This window comes from Tenrec ecaudatus, chromosome 3, assembly GCF_050624435.1.
Source record: "Tenrec ecaudatus isolate mTenEca1 chromosome 3, mTenEca1.hap1, whole genome shotgun sequence".
Lineage (NCBI taxonomy): Eukaryota > Metazoa > Chordata > Mammalia > Afrosoricida > Tenrecidae > Tenrec > Tenrec ecaudatus.
The window spans coordinates 144506159-144531539 of record NC_134532.1 but is presented as its reverse complement, the minus strand read 5'-3'; the positions used below and the strand labels follow the sequence as shown (position 1 = coordinate 144531539).

The 25381-nt window shown below is 39.7% G+C and overlaps 1 pseudogene; it reads left to right on the top strand.

The window, feature by feature from the left end:
- Window positions 1-3393: 3393 nt before the first annotated feature.
- Window positions 3394-4602, top strand: LOC142442378 (aspartate aminotransferase, mitochondrial pseudogene; annotated as a pseudogene).
- Window positions 4603-25381: the final 20779 nt, after the last annotated feature.

The following is a 25381-nucleotide window of genomic DNA, read 5'->3' as shown; positions in this document are numbered from 1 at the left end:
TTTAGTTTGTCTCACAGTGATAATACTTGCTCTAGGCTTCTGATGAAATCTGGCACTTATAATTATTAAAAGATGCTTGTTGAAAATGCTCTGATCCATCATGTTACTTCTATGAATGAGATAGCTAATACATTGACCTCAATTTTAGTGATCTTACCCTAAAGTTTAAGAAAATTAATTTAAGTTCACCACGTGCTAAACTCCCAGTCTGAAGACATTTTGAGTGTTTGTGTAACAAATATTTTAATAATCACCACCAACAATTTATCTCTTCTTCCTTGTTATATTGCTTAACTCCATTTGAAATGAATGCCTACAGGTCCTTCCGTTTCAACAAATGGTTAGATTCAACTGTTAGCCACTAAGCACCACTACGTAACAAAGGCCTGATGAAATGCTTCTGTAAAGATTACAGTAAAACAATGTCCTATGTGGCAGTCACCTAATCTGGTGTCAATTTAAGGATTAAGAGTGTAGGGGTGGAGTCTAGACTGTCAATCTGGAGATAGCCAATGAGACTTCTGTGTGGGAATGGCCTTCTGGGAATTCTGGGAAATCTAGTACTTCCTCCTTGGAGGCAGAAGACACCTCTTTCTCTCTGCTACTCCCTGGGAGAGATTACAGAAGACAAGCCACATGGACTCAACCAGACCTCGGAAGCTGGAGAAGCCACAGAGAGACCCCTGCCAGCACTGAGATGTTTTCAATGCCACTGGATCCAAAGACTTTCTACCCACTGGCCTGTGATCTTATATGTTTGGCGTCATTGCATGTGTTTTGTGAGCCTGAAGAGGACTTTATAGATTGCTGCTGGACATATGGGATAATATCGGACTTATGTACTTGATCTGGACTGGGCTGGGATGTTTTCTCAATGTTCAATCGCTCTTGTATATAAATCCCTTTCTTATACACATATGTGTGTCCATGGACTTGTTTCTCTAGTCTACCCGGACTAACACACCCTATGAAGAATCTCTAGTCTGTAACACATAGAGAACCCTGAGTCAGAATTAACTGAATATTAATGAGCTTGGTTTTTATCCTAGTTCAAGAGACTATTGGAATTTTAAATATTAAATCCATATATGAGGGGGTACCCCTACCCTCAGAAAAATGGAATAAGGCTCTGCTGGGTGGAGCTTTCATAGTACACATTTTTCCTGCTGGGTGAGGGTCTAGCAACTCAATCTGAGTTAGTGCAGTCATGGTGAATTTTTTCATAAGAGCAGTTTCACTCGAACTTTATTGCTTGTGATGGCTGATTTAATAGAGCAGCATGACGTGAAATTTTGTTTCCTGCTCAGGCAAAATGTCACAAAAACTGTTGTGATGTTGGACACAGCTAACAAGGGCAGCACTATAGAGGAAATTCATGTATATAGGTGGTTTTCTCATTTCAAAAAAGGTGAAATTCTATTGATGACAAATCTCATTCTGGGCATCCTTTAACTTCCCGAAAATATGAAAATGTCAACTCGTAATGCATTTGGTGTTCATTGTAGCAGGTCAGATTGTTACTCAAACTTTCTATTTAGAAGTTCTGAAAAGATTGTGTAACAGCATGTGACCAAAAAGCCTGTTTGTGGGAGATGGGGGACTGGTTTTGCCACCAAGACATTGTACCTGCTCACACAGCCATCTCAGTGCACCAATTTTGGGGGGGAGGGGGTGGTGGGAATACAGCATGCCTCTCTTGCCCCACACACTTTATTCACCTGACTTTGCTCCATGTGACTTCTTTTTGTTTCCCCAGATGAAGAGGGATATGAAAGGGTAGCAAACTGACAACATAGAAAAAGGGACAAAAAAAAATGAGGAGTCACTCTCAGCCACCCAAACAAAGGAGTTTGAAAAATGTTTCCAAGAATGGAATCGCAGATTTAACAAATGTATTAAGTGTAATGGAGAGTATTTTGAAGGTGATAAGGTTGTTTTGTAAAAAAAAAAAAAATAGATACATAGCTTTGAAAAAATATCCATTGGGTGGGCTACCCTCTCGCATGTTCCATAAAAATGCCCTGCACACAGCCTGCTGTTATTCTTTCCTTCATCTGGAGGGATGAGGAGGACCGGTTTAATATGGAGGCATTGCCATGAAGTAAGTAATCGTGGATGGCCAAATTCTGCCACTTTCCCTACCACACGTTCTTCTTCAGTCTCACTGGACTAGAACATGAATGAGCAGTGAGATTTTTGTTCTACTTGACCACTGAGATTTCAGGTTTTAATTGTTTCTGCAATGTAGCCTAACCCAAATAATGATACCGGTTATGGTGACAAGTAGAGAATAATTCATAGTTGCCAAATTAAATCACAAAAAAGTAATTAACCACAAGCATACTTTGGTATACATTTTAAAATTGCATTTAGATGGTTTGCATTGTAGCAATAAAGGAGAAGCTTAGAAGTTGTGAGTTGTTAGTTGACCCAACTTTGGACATGGATGTCCTTTTAGACACGTTTCACATGGAAGGATGTATTTACCAAGTTTGGCTTTACAGTCTTGTGATTCACAGCTTGTTTTTTTGAGAAGCATGGAAGATAATGTGTTATTTATCGTGGGTAATTCCAATATGGCTCACACCATCAATCTCTCTGACAATCTTCTCAACAACTCCAAATCCAATCTGTGGCTGGAAACCATCCAGGTGATAAGCATCAGGATGCTGTGGGCCAGGCCTGCTGCAACACCTGCTCTAAAGTCAGATGTACCATCTGCAGTGAATGTAACACGACTTAGGAAGAGGAATCCAGCAGTGTAACAATGTTGCAATATACAAGCAAGAAGGGACTTGATGGTGTTCTCAGTGGATTCATCTCTAAATTTGAAATGAAAACTATACAATTATATCAACCATTATTTTCTTTTCTCATACTATATATATAAAAGTCTTAACAACTTTTAGGAAAGTAAATTTCTTTTTTAGTGTTGGTAGATACATATATTAACAATAATTGTCCTCTTAAATGGCTATCACAATTGAACACAGGTTCAGAGAACTTAAAACATTATTGATTAAAGTCCACTTACATCAAAACCTTGGGTGTCTTTGTCTGGAAGCTCCACGGAAGATGACCTGTCTGGTGTTTGAAATACCAGTAACATAGCTTCAAGCATCACAGCAACATGTTAAGTCCCTAGAGTGTGACAATATGACAGACTGAGTCAGACAATCAAGAAGAAACAGCCACTTAAATGTTGTAAATAGTAATAGAATATTGTCAGATGCAGTACAAGAAGATGAGTCTCTCCATTTCGAATGTACTCAAAATATGGCTGGAGAAGACCTGCCTCTTTATGGCTTGGATAGAGCAAAACTTTGAGAACTTTCATTTACTTTTGGCTCACGGCTCCCCGGATTCTGGGAGCTACAGGAACTATTTAGATATATGAAGAGCAGAACAATGAACTTGGGAGTGGGGACCTACTGAGATGACAATGCAAAGCCTTGTGGGCTTCCTAATGTCCAGAAGGCTGAGCTCCAGATTGCTGCACAAAATCTCAACAAGGAACACATGCCCATTGAGTGAATTGTGTAAGGCATCTCTAGAACTGGTCCCGAGTGAGAATAGTGAGGCATTGCAAAGTGCCCGGTTAGTCAGCTTGAAGACCGTTTCTGGAAACTGCACTCAGGATAGGAGCCCATTTCCTGCAAAGATTCCTCAAGTTCAGCGAGATGTCTTTCTGCCCTCGCTATCCCGGGGAAACCACGTGCATCTTCAGGATGCTGGTATGTACCGTCATCGGCGTGGGTACTATGACTCCAAGACTTGGACTGCGCAGATGCTGTCTGAGCAGCCTCGCTGTGCTCACCACCCCACCTGAGTGGCCCCAGCCCCAAGTTGTGACGAAAAAGAATCTTTCTGCCTTCTTCGATGTGGCCTACCAAGGTTGCCAATGGAGACGGTAACCAGGAGCCCACTCCACTTTACCGAAGAGAGCTTTGATGTGCGTCACTGCCAGTCATACGCCAAGAACATGGGCTTGTACGCCAAGAACATGGCTTGTACGGTGAGCGTGTTGGTGAGCCTTCTCTGTGGGCAGCATGGACGCTGGGTGGAATCACAGCGAAGCTTTTGATCCGTCCATGTATTCCAGCTCTCCTCTCAATGGGCCGGATTGCCTCTATCATCCTGAGCACCCGGGATCTGCAGAAACATCTGTCCCTGGATGTGAAGGGACTGAAAGGCCTCATCATTAGCATGCGCACCCAACTGGGCTCCTTCCACAACTGGCAGGACAAACGGACCAAATGGGCATGCTTTGTTTCACAGGCCCCAAGCTTAAACAGGTGGAGCAGCTGATGAAGGAGTTTCTCCATGTAAGTGACAAAAGGCAGCCACCTCTCTGCGGCAGAGTCTGGCAATGTAGGCTACCTTGCCCACCCAATTGCTCACCCACTGGTGAGAAGGTACAGAGACAACCTGGTTGTAGTTTTTTATCCCTGCTGTGAGATTCTCAGGGAGCATTATGGCAGGTGGTGGAGGAGAGCACCTCATTTCTCTGAACCGCAGTGCTTCACACTCAGCCACTGCCCGTGTTTCTCCCAAAAGACACCTAGTGTAATCGGGCAGAGGCAGCCATGGAGGGGGCGGTAGCTTTGTGGCTCCCAAACCAAACCTGCCCCCATCCTTTTCCGTCCAGCATCTCCCAAGGACAGCTTGCATGTGTGAGAAAGAGCCAAACATCGAAAATGTTTCAAGAGCTTTCACTGAAGCACCTATGTGCTAAGACCCCCTCTCTTCATCCAGCCGAAGAAAGAGGAACTCTGTGAGAAGGCGGGGTTCTGAAAGCCCCATTTGGCCTTGCTGCATTCTTCCTGGCAAGAAACCACAGTAAGAAATCATGTCCCATGAAAACCACTGAGCTCACTGCCCTGCAGCAAGAGGGAAAAAGACACCCTTTTCTGTATACTTAAGGAAAAGGAGGAAAGAAGGCTCTCCTTTTTACTGTTAAAGGCATTTTAATGCTCCCTTCTTAGCCCTATCATTGCTGTTCTTTGCCTGAAGACACAAGGGCCTATCACTAACTTAGAGCTTCATCTCAATCTAATGTTCCATGGGCCCATCGACCCACCCCCACTCCTTCTGTCAGGATTTACTTATTTCAAGGATGTGCATCCCCTCCCCTGCTAGCATCCTTTCAGTTATTGTTTGATTACCTCTTTTACCCACTGGGACTTCCGACCTCAGTTGAAGGTGGCTGTGCAGCCTCTCTTCACACAGTGTGAACCAGGCAGCACGGGGCAGGACCCGGAGAGGGTGCCCTCTGGGCTCTGCTTGCCACCTGGTGTGTGCTGACGGGAGGACTCAGACTTCACCCTCGGGAAACATAACCACCACCTCTATTCATGTAGATTGATTGCAGTCTAGTTCTCTGTTTCAATCAAATCGCTGTAGATCTTTCCCCTCCTACCACCGTGCCCCACTCCCCCCCCCCTCCAAAAAAAAAAAAAAAAAAGAACTGACATACTTGAACTGTGGTGTTGATGAAGATTATTGAACATACCATGGATTGCCAGAAGAACATATCAAATCAGTCTTTGGGGAAAATGCAACCAGAATGCAACTTAGAAAGTGGGGGCGCTGAGATTTTGGTTCACTTAGTTAGACATATTATCAGGACAGAGCAGTGGCTGTTGTCACTAGATACCATCAATTAGGTTCCCACTCAGAGTGACCCTCTTGTATGACAGCACACCACCCATTCCTGTGGCATCCTCCCAACTGTTTGAGCCCATTGTTGCAGCTAACTTGTCAGTCCATCTTGTTGAGGACCTTCCTCTTCCCACCACCCTTCTACTTTACCAAGCAGGATGTCCTTCTGCAGGAACTAGTCTCTCCTGACAACACGCCCAAAGTATGTGAGGCAACATCTTGCCATCCTTGCCTCTAAGGAACATACTTGGCTGTACTGCTTCCAGGACAGATTTACTTTGTTATTTTGGTAGTCCGTTGTACTTTCAATGATCTTTGCCAGCACCGTAATTCAAACGCTTTGATTCATCTTCAATCGTCCTTATCCAATGTTCAATTTTTCAGTGCGTCTGAGGCAATTGAAAAGACCCTGATGGGCCATTTGCATGACAGCCCTCAGAGTAACTTTGCTTCTCAGCACTTTAAGAGGTCTTGTGTGGCAGATTTACCCAAAGCGATTATTTTGGGTTTGTTTTGTTGTGGCAAATACACCTGGAGCAAATTCCAGTGGAGGAAGCACATCTTCCAGCATGATATCAGATAGTATTGACTGGTGCTCATAGGGTGGCCATTGGCTAATTACTGGCACTAGGTCATAAGGTTCCACCTCAAACTCCCACCAATTGCTTTAGTTTGGAAGAGCCACTAAAATTGGTCCACCCTGCTAATATGTAAAATACGAATGGCACCGCTTCCAGCATTATAGCAACATGTAAACCACCACATTAAGATGAACTGACAGACAGATGGTGTGTCACAGGTGTACACAAGTCAAAACATCGTATTTTCCTCTTTAATATGTTCCGTTTATGGTATGCTAGTTATGCCTCAATAAAGCTGTTAGAAAATAAACACTGTGAGACCTGTGAGAGACTGAACTCATTGAGACTACCTTGTTTTTCCAGGTCACACAAAATCCTTGATTTTGTGAAGAAAGAATTTTGAAGGAAAAAAGATAAATATGTAGGTAAACATTAAAACTACTCTTTTCTTCTCAAGTATATTAAAATAAAGATAGAAGAATAAGAATGCAACCTAGTCAGATGAAATATATGTATATATTACATAATATAATTTGAACATAAAAAGACAGGGTAAAGTTACCTAAATGGTAACAAGTGTTTACATGCTACATGAAGTGATTAAATATTTAATATGTAATAGTATAATAATTTATATTAAAAATTCTAACATTAGCACTAAAAAAGTTCAAAAAAATATGACAAAATTAATAATAAATAAATAAAATAAAGTGATAAAAATGTGTTAAATGATCCACAAGAAGGTATGGAAGGTAAACTGGGCAAATAAAGAGGGCAGAGGAAAGAAGCAAATATGAAGCATAACTAAATCTTACTATACCAAAAATGACACTAAATGTGAATGGATAAGCAAATCAGTGAAGGGATTGATTTTCTAAATGGCTGAAACATACACACTACAAGAGTGAGTCTATTATGCTGAGTGAAATAACTCAATCACAAAAGACAAATGATATACTATTCCAAAAGATAGGCAAACTTATTAACACATGAATTCCTCATTGTTATCTAGAGTTAGAAGGAAGAAGAACTCTTATCTTAGGGTGTACTAAGCTTCTCTGAATGGTAGTGGTAAATTTGTAAATAGATAATGGTGTTTGTTTCATAACAAGGTAAATATAACCAATGTCACTGAAATGCACACATAAAAATATAATATTGGCAAATGTTTTGTAGTAGAGATATTTTATCATAATAAAATATTTTTTAAATTACCCAACTTTGTACTTATCTATACACTATCCATACATTTCATTGTAACTATAGAAATAGGGTAAAATGAAAAGACAAAATTTAAGTCTCATTCACACTAATTATGGCCTATGTTAGGATGGGTTGACTAGAGAAACAAATTCATTGACATTCATCTATGTGTAAGAGAGAACGTTATATTTAGAAGTAATTATTCATGAGTAAAACATCTCAGGCCAGTCCAAATCAAGCCCGTAAGTTCTATATTAGCCCATAAGACAGATATTAACCCATGAATTCATCTTTAGGCTCAGACAGCACATGCATTGATGCCAAATACAGGTAGATTACAGGCCAGTGGGTAGACAGTGCTGTGGATCCAATGGAGTGGATGCATCTCCAGGGGTGTGGCTGCCATTAGTATTGCTCCATGTGATTTGTCAATAGAAATGTGTAGCAGAGAGAGAGTGTGTGTCCCACCTCCAGGGAGGAAGAGATGGTGTTTCCAGAGCCAGAATCCACATGAGAAGGTCACGTTCACCAGGAAGCATAATCAGGCTGTGACCGGATCGACAAACTAAACTCTACACCTGCACTTTATTTACCAAGTTGACTCAAGAAACTGTGTAACTACACAGACCACCCTTGTCAACTTGACTTTTACACAACTCTTTAACCATACATAATTTTTTTTTTTTTTTTTGTTTTTTTTTTTTAAACATTTTATTAGGGGCTCATACAACACTTATCACAATCCATACATAGACATACATCAATTGTATAAAGCACATCTGTACATATTTTTCCCTAATCATTTTCTTTTTTTTTTTTTTCTTTTACATTTTATTAGGGACTCCAACAACTCTTACCACAATCCATACATATACATACATCAATTGTACAAAGCACACCCATACACTCCCTGTCCCAATCACTCTCAAGGCATTTGCTCTTCACCTAAGCCCCTTGCATCAGGTCCTCCTTTTTTCCCCCCCTCCCTCCCTTTTCCCCCCTCCCACATATGCCCTTGGTAATTTATACCTCGTTATTTTGTCATATCTTGCCCTATTCGGGGTCTCCCTTCCCCCCTTCTCTGTTGTCCCTCTCCCAGGGAAGAGGTCACATGTGGCTCCTTGTAATCAGTTTCCCCTTTCCAACCCACTCACCCTCCACTCTCCCAGCATCGTCCCTCACTCCCTTGGTCCTGGAGGTATCATCCACCCTGGATTCCCTGTATCTCCAACCCTCCTATGTACCAGTGTACAGCCTCTGTCCTATCCAGCCCTGCAAGGTAGAATTCGGATCATGGTAGTTGGGGGGAGGAAGCATCCAGGATCTGGGGGAAAGCTGTGTTCTTCATCGATACTACCTCACACCCTAATTAACCCATCTCCTCTCCTAAGCCCCTCTATGAGGGGATCTCCATTGGCTGACACTTGGGCCTTGGGTCTCCACTCTGCACTTCCCCCTTCATTTAATATAATATATATATACACATACATATATACATATACACATAAATACACATACATACACACACATATTTTTTTTTTGCATGATGCCTTATATCTGGTCCCTTGGGCACCTCGTGATCGCACTGGCCTGTGTGCTTCTTCCATGTGGGCTTATTTGTTTCTGAGCGAGATGGCCGCTTGTTCACCTTCAAGCCTTTAAGACCCCAGACACTATCTCTTTTGATAGCCGGGCACCATCAGCTTTCTTCACCACATTTGCTTATGCACCCATTTGTCTTCAGCGATCCTATCATGGAGGTGTGCAGTCAATGATATGATTTTTTGTTCTTTGATGCCTGGTAACTGATCCCTTTGGGACCACTCGATCACACAGGCTGGTGTGTTCTTCCATGTGGACTTTGTTGCTTCTGAGCTAGATGGCCGCTTGTTTATCTTCAAGCCTTTAAGACCCCAGTCACTATCTCTTTTGATAGCCGGGCACCATCAGCTTTCTTCACCACATTTACTTGTTCACCCATGTAGGCTCCAGCTGTTGTGTCGGGAGAGTGAGCATCATAGAGTTCCAATTTAATAAAAGAAGGTATTCATGCATAGAGGGAGTGTTTGAGTAGAGGCCCAAGGTCCTTCCGCCACCTTAATACTTGATCTATAAATATAGACACAAAGATCTATTTCCCCAACCTCCTATATATATTTGCATGTACTGTTCTTTTTCAGTGGTTTGTCTTGGTTGTTTTGTTGTCCGGTTATATACTGTTGCTTTGTGTTCCTCTGTCTAGTTTTCGTGCATGTTAGTGACTCCACAGGTCTGTCTGAATAGGACAGGCTGGATGAACTATCGGGAGGAAAAACAACGGGACCGACAGTTCCGGGGGGACTTGGGGTGGGGGGTAGGGGGGGTAAGGAAGTGGTGTTAACAAACCCAGGGACAAGGGAAAAACATGGGACCCCAAAGGGTAGAGAAGGGGGAGTGGCAGGCCTGGTGGGAAATGATCAAGGGTAAGGTTGATTAGAGAAGAGGTATACTCTAGCCCAGGTGGCAATGAAGCATGGTAGTAGGGCAGGAGGAAGGTCAAGGGAGATGGAGGAAAGAGCTAGGAGTCAAAGGGCATTCATGGAGGTCTAAACCATACATAATTTTTAAACAAAATGATATTAAAATTATATTTGTACCCAACAGAATAAAACTAAAATGTATACAGTTCAAAATATGATAGCCTCATTTAAATATCTATTCTCTAAGTGAACAAAAAAATATATATTCAATGCCTAACAATTGCAGTTTGGTGAACATCTACACCTTAATCCTTTGAATATGTTCCCCCATCTATGAAAGTTTGTAAGCCGGCCACTTCATGCCTTTATCCACCCGATTTTGGGTATCCAATTTCTATCCTGCCCACTTATATCAACCCAGTGCTCTGAGGAGATAAGCATGTTCTTTGTCATGAAGAATCTTCATTCCTGTTGGAACCTTGTGAGTCCACATCCATAAGCAAAGTCAAATCAGGGCAGGCAATCCATAAAGTCAGCAGCAAAATGCACCAATTCATAGGCTAAAAAATCTTTTCTTCATCTGGTTGGGTTCTCTTCAACTTGATGTGGGCTGTCTTACTCAGCCTCACTAGGGTGCCCATTGCTTGCCTCACTTTTAGAACACGTGCCCCATCACAAATTCTCAACAACTGTAGCCCCATTGGGCTAAATCATGAACTTCAAACCAGCCAGCCACTCCCAACTTTGCCTCTAGATCCTGTGAACCAGGTCCATGGGTGTCAGTGGCCAGACTCAACCCATCTCTCTACTGCTGTATTCATCCCACTTCCACTCAACTAGTGGATCCCAGTGGTCACCTAGCAAGAATTTCAGGCTGCTGGAAGGCTCCCTTTCTTGTTCAGTCCTAAAGAAGAGAGTTTCTTCATGGTTCCAGATTTTTCCAGCCTCAGGCACAAACTACTAGTTCAAAAATCAAAAAGCCAAAGAGTTTTTGTTTTCTTCAATCAACAGCCCCTAGGCAAGTCTCTTAAATGCAAATATCCCGAGTATTCCAAAGCACTGGGTGGGGGTTATCTTTTCAGAGCCTCTTCACAGGCATGTCCTAACCCATTTAAAGATTCAAATTGATGGCTGAAAGAGTGAACTTACAAGCTCTTTAATTATACTTCCCAATAATCATTTCTACTAATCATTGTATCAATAACAATTGAAGAAGACAGTATAAACCTGGGACAGCCAGATCCTAAATTTAATTCTTAAAACAGTCAAGTTCAACCCTTATCTATCTTATCTTAATTCTTATCTAAATTATTCCATTGATACAAAACATGGCCTTTAGCCTCTGACTGCATCAAGCCAGGGTGGGGCCTTCTGGTAGCCATTTTCACTAAGCAGCCTGCTACCTGAGAAACGCAAGGGGCAATTTCTCCCCCCAGCTTAAAATATACATTAATGACTTTCATTTTCACCATCTCAAACAGGAATAACCAAAGACAGCAACCAAAGAAAATAATCAAAACTTTAACTTCCCATATTTTTTCTAGCGAACAACCCAGTAAAGTGCATGGACATATCTAACCTCTGGCTAGCCAAAGAAAAAAACTACCATAAGGCAGAGGTCAAACAAAAATCCACTCTCCATCTTTATGATTTGTTTCTCTAGTACCCCACTCACAAGGTATCATAATGTGTTAGGTCAGTTTTATTAGCGAGCAAGACCCTCACCCAGACCACTCACTGAAACAGAGATGGAAACAGTAAAGCTTTATTCAGACAGATTCGAATCTGGGCTCTCACCAGCAACTGAGGCAGGCTCGAACAGCTTCAAAGGGAAGTTATACTTCCTTGTGGGACGTCTTGCCAAGCAAGGAGAGGGGGAAGGCAAGTTCTTGTGTGAAACTGGCAAAGCATTCTTAGAAAAGTGAAACAAAACAGTTTTTAAGTCTAACAAAGTAAGTTCTACATTTAAGGTCAGTTTGTCCCCAGTGGTCTGCCAAATGATACTGCAGGTAGGCTAGGCTGCTTCTTGGAGCGTAAACATCCTGGGCTGGGGTACACCTGCTTCAGGCTGCAATTTAAAATTTTTCCATTTCTGACTGGAGGCTGACCTGCCTGTTACTGTTACAGGGCACCCATTCCTGAACGGGGTGACCTGCCTGTTACAGGGCACAGTGTCACAAGTTTGACTAGAGAAACAAATTCACTGACATTCACATATGGAGGAATCAAGAAAGAGTGTGTGCCCCGCTTCCAGGGAGGAGGAGATGAAGATACCATAATCCACATGTGAAGAACTAAAAAACTAAAATCATACAAAGTATATACTCTGAGCACAAAGTAATTAAACTTGAAATCAATGGCAATAAAACAAGAAAATCCCCAAACACTTAAAAAACCAACTACATACTGCAACATAATCTATGAGTAATAAGAGAGTCTTAAAGAAAATTAAAGTTAAAATAAAGCCTATTAAAATGTTGGGGATGCCAGTAAAGGAAGTTTATCTGGAGAAAGACCAAGACCAGACAATGTTTACTCTGTCATGCATGAGGTCAACATTAATTGGAGCTGACTCAATACTAACTAACAGTAAGAATTGACATACTGGCATCACCCCAAACAGTTTTCTTTTCTTGTCCCTTAGTGATTCCTCTATTATCCCCCTGGCCTTACTCAGGTACACATGATTTGTTTTCTGTCATAATAGTATGCATTTTCTAGAATTTGGTATCAACGATAATCATATAATATGTACTTTTTCAGCTGGGTTCCTTCACAACATAATTATTTTGATATATATCCATGCGGTCATTTTCATTGCTAACTATTATTCCATTGTGTGACTACAACACTGTTTTAGCCACGGTAGCTAGAGAAACAAATCCAGAGACACTCATATGTAAGAGAGAGCTTTATATCAAAGTGCAAACATCCCAGTCCAGATCAAGTCCATAAGTCTAATATGAGCCCATATGACTGACGCGGGGCCATAGACTCCTCTTCAGACTCATGTAGACACTTGCAATGATGCCGAATGCAGGAAGATCATAGGCTGGTTGGTGAAAATCCTTGTAGATCCAATTGTGGTCGACAGATGCAGCTCCAGAATCCTCATGAGAAGACCACATTGAGAGGGAAGCATCATCAGGATGTGACCTGGTTGACAGGCTAGACTCCACCCCATACTTATTTATCAAGTTGACACAAAATTATATAATTACCACAAACACAATCAGTTCACTCATTCACCTATTGATGGAAATTTGGATTGTTCATATGTTGTTTTTGTTGCTTGTTTTAAAGATCATTTTATTGGGGCTCTTATAGCTTTTATAACAATCCATGAATCAAGCACATCAGGCATATTTGTACATATGTTGTCATCATTATTTTCTAAACATTTGCATTCTATTTGAGCCCTTGGTATCAGCTACACTTTTTATCCTCTCTTCTCCCTTCAACCCTCCTGACCCCTGGATAAATTATAAATTAATTACTATTTTTATATTACACCAACTGCTGTCTCTCTTCCCCTGCAGTTTTTCCCCCACTCCTATCCCCACCTTCACCCTACCCTCTTTGTATCAGGACTCCCATTTCTGTCTGAGGGGTTTATTTGACCTGGGTTCTGTTTATCCTGAGCTCTTATCTATACCTGTGTACATGCTTTGGCGTAGCCCACAGCGTAAGGGAGGATTGGAATCATGATAGGGGACTGAGGAATCTTCCAGGAACCAGATAAATATTGTGTTTCATCAGTACTATACTACACCCGGGATGACTCATCCCCTTCTTATGACCCTTCTGTAAGGGGATGTCCCATTGTTTACAGATTGGTTTTGGGTCTCTGTTTTGACCTCCTTGTTCTCAACAATATGTTCTTTTGTTTGTTTATTTTGGGTTTTCTGATACCTGTTGCTTTATCCAGTCAAGGCCTCATGATCACACAGGCTGGTGTGCTTCTTCCAAGTGGGTTTTGTTGCTTCTCTGCTAGATGGCCGATTGTTTAACTTCAAGACTGTAAGACCCCAGCAGCTATATCTTTTGATAGCCGGGAACCATCAACTTTCTTCATTACATTTATTTGTGTACCCATTTTGTCTTCAGTGATCCTGTTGGAAAGGTGAGCATCACAGAATGCCAGATTATTAGAACAAAGAGTTCTTGCATTGAGAGGGGACTTGAGCAGAAGCCCGAAGTCTGTCCACTTCTTCAATGTATTGCCATATAAATATATATACCTAAGTCAATACTGCCATTTTTATGAATTAATATATTTACATAAGTGTATACCTATGGAGTTCTAGATCCTAGATTGGCTCTCCAAACCCTAAGAACGACACCCTGCACAGAGATACTAAGACACAGAGAAGAGTTTAGGGCCAACAAGAGCTCCAGGCATGATGACCCCTTGATGTTCATAGTTTGTAGCTATTGTAACTAAAGCTGCTACAATAATTACATAAATAATAACAATGAAAAAAATCTATCTTCATTCCTTATGTTTAAGTTTCTTTGGTTTTATTTCTACTCTGTGAAAAATTTCTTTAACAATTATTGTTGCACATGTATTCTAGCAGCAAATTATCTTGTTGGCCTTTATCCAATCATTGAAGCAAATCTTTCTTTTACCTAGATGAGTGTGGTAGTTACATAATCTGGTGTCATTTAGGAATTTGAGAGGATTAAGAGTGTAGGGGTGGAGTCTAGTCTGTCAATCGGGTCATAGTCAATGATGTCTCTGGGTGGGCATGGCCTTCCTCTGATGATTCTGGGAATTCCGATATTTCCTCCTTGGAGTCAGGAGACACACTCTTTCTCTCTAGTCACTCCCTTGGAGACCCTCTCCTGACAAGGCTGACTCCCTGCGAGACATTCTTGAGGAGAAGCCACATCAACTTACCCTGATGCAACCCTGGGTGCTGGAGGCGGTAAGGAGATAAATAGTCTGTTGGAGGCGGGACACATACTCACTCCCTAGGAGACATTGCAGCTGAGAAGACAAATGGAGCACACTAGTGCCCTGCTAGTGCCCTGAGCTAGAGGAGCCATGTGGAGGCCCCGGCCAGTGCTGAGATGGTTACAACGCCACTGGATCCATAAGACTTCCCACCCACTGGTCTGTGATCTTCCTGCATTCAGTGTCATTGCATATCAGACATATGGGCTAATAATTGACTTATGAACATGATCTGGACTGGACAGGGATGTTTTCTCAATATTCAATCACTCTTGTATGTAAACCTCTTTCTTATACACATATGAATATCCATGAATTTATTTCTCTAGTTTGAGTGGACTAACACAATGATATTTTGCTGAATAGATTTTTGTGTTGACTTTTCTTCCTTATTTTCCGCAATGTGTTCTACTTTTTACTGATGTCCTCGAGATTTGTGGTGTGTATCCTGGACAAAATCTATACTCTGCCACGGGACTCCAGGTCTTGTTAATCAAACCTCTATCAAGAAAGTTGACATTATTCCAGTCCCCCAATTCTGACTGACCTGCTCAAGGTGGTGGTTTCCATGTCCATTCAATTTTCAAATGTCTTTCCATTAAGATCTAGGTTGCATGTGTCATCCAAGGGCCAGTAGTGTGTCTACTAGTTCAACTTTTAAAGACTTGGGTATGACTTCTTGGTCATGCAAGTGTATGCACAGTTGACGAATGAATCATATGGTCATAAATAACTCCATGCGCTCTTTTCCCAAACTCCTTTAACTTTGCGGTGTCCCTAGAACTTTCTGATTCTTTGGGACTCCCCTTTTGGCCCTTCAGCTAGAAAGCAGAATCTTTAACTATCTTGCATTTCTGCATCTTTCTTTTAATTTTGTGTTTGGGGTCATTAGTGTTGGGAAGTATAGAATAAAAAGAAAAAGCCATTGCTTGTTTAGTGGTATTTTCAAATTCTGGTCATCTTCCCCTAGCTGTCTCCTACTATTTGCTTTTTAGAATTTGTATTTCCATGCATTCTGTCCAAATTTTATAGCAGCATTCAGTGAGAGAGACTTAATGATAGGATGCCCTTTCTATCTAACATATAGCCTCTGTGCCACCAGGGCTCCCTAGATCCCTATAGAAACCATAAATAAAAATAAAATGGAATAATCATAAGAAAGAATTTTGTTCACATAATTCTTGATAACTAGGTTTTATTTTGTTTCTCATTTATTGTCTTTCTACTCCACTAATTAACCAAAAGGCAGTTATGGACTTCATGAAATAATCATCCAATATCAGCAAAACTCATATTCTTTTTCAATTACTCATGGAACAATCACCCAGAGACACCATATCCAGGATCATAGCAAGATTTAGATTAATAACATAAGTCTCTATTTAAAATAATTAGAAAATAAAGAAGAACTAAAAGTTAGTGGATCAAACCCACCAATATCTGGTGAATTGTTAAAATAAAACTGTCAGGAAAACACAATAAAGCAGTTCCAGGCTCACATGTGGGGTCACTATGAGTGGGAAAGGACCCATCAGCAGCTAATAATATAAATATTTTTTGTGCTGGGAATGAGATAACTTATAGTCATGTCGAATGGATATGAAGTCATCTTTTTAAGATTACTTTTGAATTGTTATAATCACAGCTAATGAATTAAGAGTTTTAACATGATGTGCATTTCATCGCACCTTGGTTGAATCATAGCTTCTGTGAGGGGATATCCAGTTTACAGATGGGCTTTGGGTCTCCACTCCAAATTCCCTGCTTCACATTGATATAGTTGTTTGTTTTGGGTCTTTTGATAACTGATACCTGATCCCATAGACACCTTATGATCACACAAGTTAATGTGCTACTTCCATGTGGACTTATTTACTTCCTTACTGGATGCCTGCTTGTTTAACTTCAAGCCTTTAAGGCCCCAGACACTATATCTATTGATAGCCGGGCACCATCCACTCTCTTCACAACATTTGATTATGCACCCATTTTGTCTTCAATTGTGTTGGGAACCTAAGTATCTAATAAGTCCAGCTTATTAGAACCAAGTGTTCTTGTGTTTAGGGAGTCCTTCAGCAGAGGTCCAAAGTCCATCTAGTTCCTGAAAGCTTTCTTCCCTCACTACCATGACTCAGTTCTACCTTACAAATCTGGCTGGACCGGAGAACACACAAATATAGATAAGAACCCTTGAAACATGGATAAATCCCTCAGGAACAGTAGTGGGAGTAGCAATATCATGAGGGTATGGGGATGGTTGGGGAGGAGGGAGAGGGAGAAGAAGAGAACCCATCACAAGGTTGAATATATAGCCCCCATCAAAGGGGACATATAACAGAAATGTGGGTGAAGGAAGATGATGTACAATGTGAGATATGAAATAATAATAACAATATATAATTAGAGATTCACAGGGGTGGGAAGGTAGGGAAGGGAGGGGAAAAAAGAGGAGCTTATACCAAGGGCTCAAGTAGAAAATGTTTGGAAATAATGATGACAACATATATATAAATATGCTTGATACAATTATGTATGGAATGTTATAAGAGCTGTAAGAGCCCCAATAAAGTGATTTTTTTAAATAAAGAATTTTAAAGTGCACCAACTTTTCATTAACTTTTATCAATGACTGAGATGTTCCACAGGCACAAAGCAGCAGTAACAGCCTGAGGAAAAGAGTGAAATGGTGGAAAGTTCTTAGGAATGTTGAAAGAACTTTCACATCTTCATCTTACTTTCAAAGAGGATCACAATTTTTTATTGGCAAATTTGACCTTTGCAGAAAACTTGGAGGGAAAAAATAGACTCTAGGAAATTGAATAAGTTGCCCAATATTTCTTTCCTAGAAAATTACAGATTTGAGATTAGAAAATGTGTCACTTGAATTTAATCCAGCACTCGTCCATAATATCCATAACAGAAAACAGAGATAGTAGGTACTGCAATACATTTAGGTATAAATTCAGTCCCTTAGAAAAACTGTATTAAGTGGTAAGAAAATTAAATACAGCATACAGTAATGGAGTATATTAACATCAAGATGAGTTGAAAGGAACAATTCATTCTAGGTAATGAAATTGCTCTAAATTGAAATGAAAATATTTCAAATTGTAGGTTTTAAAAAATGGATTAGTAACCCTCTAGAATATTTGTCTTAGTTCTTCTATAGCTAGAGGAAATGCTTTCATTTCTAAAGTTTACTTCTTTCTTTATCAACGAGTAGGTCCAGAACTTCCAATTTAGGATAGGTTCCTGCAGATATTCCTGTGGGAAAGGATATTTGACCAGGGGCAAAGGCTCTTCATTCTCCTCCTCTCAGAATGCTCTGTTTTCCTTCCAAGATCAAAGGAAAATGGTCTTGATTTAAATCTTTAAACCTAATATTTTAATTGAATGATCACCTTTGCACCCTTTCATTCTTCCTCAAAGATTTGCCATTACCCTCATGTCTAAAATTCAACTATTCATATTAACATGCTTTGAAACTGAGGTTCTCCTCCCCTTTCATCTTGGCCTCTTTAGTTACAGCATCTGTAGAATTTTAGTGAGACATCTCATTTACTAGCATATGAAGCACACATAGATAGAACACATCTAAAATGGTTTTATTTGGGAATTTACAATTTTATCAAAGATGATATTGCTGTAATCAATTTATTTTATTTACATATTTTACAGTTTTTGCTTAATAATACATTTAATTTTACAGACAATAGGTTTAATTGAATATTATGGCTTATGCTTTAATGCTCCTGCTTTTTCTCTTCTGCAAAGTTGTGCGATGCTGATTTTTATGATTTAAATGTTGCAAACAACCCTGTTCATCTCACAGAATTACTGAAGTCTTTCCAGATGTGGGTTTGATTAATAGAAGCTTACTCTCTGTGGCTAATTACTGATAATGATCGTATCACAAGGCAACTTCCTCACCAATGTCACCTTGGTCTTTCCTAGTTGCCAGAGTGGAAAGCACCGGCACAACCCCTCCCCCTCCAATCCAAATGCAAACAGAGAACATCCAGACTTGCTTAGGAGGGAAATAGGTGCTGTCATTGAACAGCGGAAGACCTCCGAGATGCTGTGGCTTTGGGTCCAGAACGCTGTAATGAAGCAACTTTTACAATACAGCGAGGAGTGGCGGGAACTTTTTGGTTTCCTAGTGCATAAAAAGGTTATAGCCACAAGTGGTTACACTTTGGGCTTCCATCCACAAGGTCGGCATTTCAAATCAGCCAGTTGCTGCTCATGAGAAAGACGAGGATTTTTACTCCAGTAAACAATTGCAGTTTAAGAAACCCACGCGGGTAGATCTACCCTATCTTACAGGACTGACATGGGTCAAAACGGACTCAATGGCAGCAGGGGAGTAAACGCGGTCTACTGTGTGTACAATAGAATGATGAGGGATTCGCTATTATGACAATTGTCAAACTGCAACTCAGATGTAAAAAAAAAAGCACATGCTTTTATGAGAAATGATTCTGAATGGATATTAAAGCTGCCTTTTGCAAAACACGCGACATCTGTGGGGCCAGAATGCCTGTAGTGGCTGTTGTTTGCTGCTGCTGTTGTTGTTCGGTGCCATCATGCTGGTTCTGACCTCGGGCAGGACAGAATGAAACTGCCTGCCGGTGGCGTCCTCACAATTGTCCCCGTGGTGGAGCCCATTGTCCTAGCCATGGTGTCAGCCCACCGTGTTGAGGGCATTTCTCTTTTTGGTTCCCTCTGCTTTACCAAATGTGATGTCCTTTTCCAGGGACTGGTCTCTCCTGACCAGATGCCACCTTGCCCGTTCTGCATAAAGTCGCTATGGGTCAGGGCAGTGTTTTATTCTATTGATCATAAGGTCACTGTGGGTCAGAACTGACTGGGTGACATTTAACAACAAGAAAAGTAAAAGGATAAGGTCCAATTTATAGCAACTCTTGGCACAGCACACTGAAGTACTGCCCAGACTTGTGCCATCCTCTCAATGTTTAGGTTTTAGGCCATTGTTATAGCCACTGTTCAATCTGTTTCTTTATTTTATTTTTCTGTGTTTTCTTTTCCAATATTTATCAGCATATACTTCAGCTACCACACAATTCAATTCAATAGCTTAATCACATCTAAAAAGTTGTACACTCACTACATTAAAACATGCAAGTTTACTTTGGTCAAACAACCTTGTGTTGACAGCCGCAGAGACGATATTCTAGGGAATTAGGAGGGTAAAGAATATATTTGGTTTTTCATTGGTGGTAAGAGCACCCACCAGCAATGATTTGAAGTAAGAGGGACGAATGAGGTGACACATTCTTTATATTTCCTTTTTATAACTAAATAATAGTAATTAATGCCGATTTTATGACGTTTCTGCTAGCTTGTGTCATGTAGTCATAAATCAATTTTTTCATAAAGTGTAGAGCATTATATTTTAACATAAATGCTCATAAGTTAGAGTTACAAGACACATTTTCTTTCTCTATAAATAATTATAGCATTACTTGTGTTCACAATTAAACAGACAGCAATTTTTATTATTGATGTACTCATATTTATTGTGGAGAAAGGACAATTTCCAAAGGGATTGTTCATGAGTGCGTTGTCTTGGGTTCACTAGCCCCAGTCACATTTTACTACAATACTGAGTACAACCGACCAACTCTAACAACCATTGCTCAAATTGCCGATAGAGATTCAGGGAGAGGACAATGGTATTCCACTGACTCTTCTGCCCAGATGCCTTTTAATTCCTATAGCGCAAAAGCGACCAGGTTCAAACTTTTAAGGACACTTCATGGATAATGGTTGACATGCAAAACATCATCACCTATTGAAAATGGCCACACAGCTGTAGGCAAAATATCTATACAGATTTTGACATCCCCTGAAAAAATAGCACTGTCATTTGACAATGCATATTTCTAAGTCAGGATTACTGATTTTTTAACAAAATTGGTAAGTCATAAACATCAGGAATGATATACCTTAAGTAATTCCAGAGTTTACTACCTGTAGCTTCATCAAGTTCCATTCTAGTCTGGCCGTTCTGTATTGCTCTCTCTCTAAGCACTGCACATTGAAAATACATATTCATAGAACACACTCCACTCTGTTAGCACATGCAGTTAGTAATGAGGTCTGAACAATCTGAAATAAAATTTCAAGAAAGAAGCATGTCTATCAAACAAAGTTTAAAAGATGCTGGTCAATTTAGCATATCCTTTCTGCAAGCATTTATTATTTAGTGCCAGTAACAAATTACCATTGAGTCAACTCCAATTTATGGTGACCCCATAAGAGTTGAAATAAAACTACACTACATAGGATTTGCAAATTACTGATATTTCAGATGTATATCACTAAGACTTCTGATGTTCCTATACATAGACTTGACCCCTCCCCCAATCTTTCAACTAGCAGCCACGCACTAAAAATTAGAAATATTTTCCAATATTTGAAATGTATTCGTTTAAGAATATCGGCTTATTTTGAAATTTTAAATACATGACAACCTCAAAACTATGTTTCTGTCTGGCCGAATGTCTGCGGCAAAGTTAATACTATTTCTTTAATATACATACCAACTCTTGAGTTAAGGCAGATCCAACTTGGCTCATGTCACTCATTTATAGCACCAGTCTTCACTGTAAAGATATTTGTGATTCAACCTCTTCTCTAAGATTTGCAATGATGTAAATCCACTAAAATTACCATTTGTATAAGGCTACAGAGTAACTGAGCTGGCACTGACTTCTTTGACAGTGAGTTCAGATAATGCTAACGAGAACCCTACATTTCTCATCTGGAATGGGGCACTTGGTTACTTCAAAAAACTATTTATACATTTTGTTTTCTTAAAAGATGGGTGATTGCTTGATTTAATTTACATTGAACAATTTTCATTAAATTATATTCTCTAGTAGTGTTTTAAAGTTCAAAGTTAAATTCATTTCTCAATTTCTTACAGTTCAAAACTCTTGGTCAACTTAAAAACATAATTTTAATAGGGGCTCTTACAACTCCTATCACAATCCATATACCCATCCACTGTGTTAAGCACATTTGTACATTTGTTGCCCTCATCATTCTCAAAAATATTTGCTTTCTGCTTGAGCCCTTGATATCAGCTCTTCATTTTCCCTTCTCCCTCCATGCTCCCAGGTCCCTCATGAACCCTTGAAAATTTACAAATTATTATTTTGTCATGTCTTACACTGTCTGATGCCCCCTTCACCCACTTTTCTGTTGTCCATCCCCCAGGGAGGAGGTTATATGTAGCTCCTTGTAGTCGATTGCTTGGTCAAGTTTAAGTGACACATTTGCCGTCAGCACATTCCTAGCTCTAGTCTTCACCGGGAGCCTCGTTAGAAGATTAACCACATATATGCCCGTTCTGTGATGGGCAAAGGTAGCAGTGTGGACCATTTTGTCACATATAAAGAGCAGTGGAATTCAGAAAAAATAATAGCACAATTTTCATCATGAGCAGAAGTTGGCTGATTCCCTAAATGAGGATCCTTTGAAGAGATAGTACAAGGAACATGGCACCCCTGTTTCAGCCTCAGCACTAGTATGTAGGAGGAGGTACCCCCCCAAAATGGATTTTTTTCAAAGCGATGTATTTAAATTTTATTACAAAACTAACTTATCGCCTTCAAAGTATTCTCCATTACACACTGCATTTTTCAAATCTGTGATTCCATTCCTGGAACCATGTTTCAAACTCATCAGTATGGACCGCTGACCACACCTTCCTTGTTTTTAGCTTCGCCTCTTTTATGTCATCTAATGACTGTCCTTTCAAGTCACCCTTCCTTTGGAGAAACAAAAAGAAGTCACACAGTCTGAGGTCATGTGAGTAAGGTAAATGGGGCAAGAGAGACATGCTGGTTTTTGTTGTCATTGTTGTTGTTGTTTGCCCCAAAGTGGCACACTGAGCTGGCAAAACCAGCCCCTCAACTGCCACAAATCAGGCCTTTTGTGTCCCACGTGGTTGCACAATCTTTTCAGAAACTCTAAATAGAAAACTTGATTAATAGTCTGACCTGGAACGAAGGAACCCCAAATGCACTATGAGTTGACATTTTTGGTTAAGGAATTTGAAGGACATTCAGAATGAGGTTTGTCATCAAGTGACATTTCACTTTTTTTGAAATGAGAAAAAAACACTCATACACTTGGATTTTTGCCATAGTGCTGCCCTTGTAAACTATCTTCTACATCACAACAGTTTCTGCAGCATTTTTTCCTGAGCAGGAAACAGAATTTCATAGCCACATGCCTTTCTCTTAAATTGGCTATCTCAAAGAATGAGATTCGAGCGAAAGTTCTTTAATTGAAAAAATTCACTGTGGGGGATGCCACTGAGTGCACTAACTCAGAGTGAGTTGCTGGATGCTCACTTAGCAAGAAAAATGCATAAGAAATCTCTGCTCTGCTGAGCGCAATTCCATTTTGGGGAACTGGTACCCCTTGTATATTGAAAGGGTGGCTCTGCATCAATGCATAAGGTTTGCAAACAGTAAATAGCATCTGCTCTTTGCTTTGGTTCTTCTGGGAAACTACGATTTATATATATATATATATGTCTCTGTGTGTGTTGTATGTAAGAAGATCCAAATCATTCATTATTAGAGAAGCTTTCATTATTTGAAACTCATTGATTCATTCATTCATTCAATAAATACTTATTAAGCCCCAAGTCTGAATTAAGTGCTAAGGACACAAAAGGGATCTTTTCTAAAGATTCAATAACTCATTTGAAGGATTTCACACACAGAATTAGAACACAACATAACAACCACTTATGATGGAGAGGAGGGAATGATGCAGGAGATACAAAGAAAGAACTTATAAGGAGAATCTTAACTTGGGTAATTGAACATATAGAAAATGGCATTGAAAGAGTTTTCTATTTTGGTACCTGTTTTCCATTCAGAGATTTGGACGTTGATGGGTGTAGGGAAAGAGTTGTGAATCTGAAGAGAAAGACAAAATAAAGGGATCTAAAATTTTAAAAACGTGTTTTTCTAGATGTTCTATTCAGTTTTGAATTTTAATTTTCAAAGAAAGTAAGGGTAATGGAGCTAAATAATTAGGCAAGACATTAAATGATGAGGCAGTCAAAACTTGGTCAAATCAGAAGGCTATGGAATAGAGTAATCCTATACTGCACCCAGTCTTTCCCAAATTTTAATCACCTGTAAAGAACAAGTCTCTAAGTAAGGATCCTTCTAGACAGGCTTACATTATTTTATAGCTAGATTCTATTACTTTATGAAAAATTAATTTGTCACATGTTGAAATGGGTTGTTTTCCCAAAATCAGCTAATGATGCCTTCTTGCGTAGAGAGCACAAAGGTAGTTGCTAGCCTGACCCAGGTCAGCTTATTGTAAGTGCAAAGTTAATTGCAGCTTAGCTAATGAGATGAAACTAGCTTTGTTGTGAACTAGACAGGGATGCCGAAGAAAGCTGACAACCGAGAAAATTGAAGTTCATTTAGAAAACTAATGTAAGAGAGTTTAAAGCAATGCTTGCTTCTCAGTCTTTAGAATGCATACAAATCACCTAGGGTATTTTGTCAATGTGTAGATTCTGATTTAGCAGATATCGATTTATGTTTGATTTGGAACATCTAATAACTCCAAGGTGACTTAGATACTGCTGGTTTGTGGTTGAAGAAAATATTCCATAAGCAGAAACCCTGCTCTGCTCTTGAGAAACAAGAGAAAGAGTAACTACAATGCTTAGAGAATTCCAGCATATCATTTCAGGCTCCCTTGTAGGAATCCAGCATACTTCTACTTCTAAATCAGCCGTATCCGTTTAATATGAGGGAAGCACACCGAAGTGTTAAAGAATGAGATACAACGTCTGCTAAATTAGCCTCTGGGTACCTAGGTTACACCTAAAACCAAGTGATTTGCCCCTATAGGGATATGGTGGTCAACATTACATCTCTCCCAACGACTTTCTGGTTGGCTACTGAACTATTCCATGTCCTGGGAGCCCCTTGGCCTGGTCACCATTCATAAAAATGTTGCTTTCAGAGATTGGCATGAGTTTGTCCAGAAAATCTGTCACCTTATTTTCAAGGATAGCATCACTTAAAAATACTTTATGTGGAAATAATTTATATTCTAATTTTAAAGATGAAAGAAGAAAAATACATCTTATTTATCTATCCATCTCATTAGGCAATGTGACCTAAACTTACTTGCTGAGGCAAGCTGTTAACCGGGTGAGTTTGCTTACTCTCAGTTTCTAAAAACTTGAACTAATGAGAAACTATTATATTTAAAATAGAAGATAGACTTTATTGTTGACTAATCTATTTTTCTTTGTTTTACTTTGTATGTGTCCATAGTTTTTCACATTGTTTTCTGATATATTATTATAATTATTCAAAATATTAATGGAAGGGAATATCTTCCTTTAAGTTATGAATGCAATCAATTTTGAGTCTTTAATTGTAATTTTTTTTCCATAAAATTCTTTTAATTTAGCCTAATATAATGGCACATCAACCAGT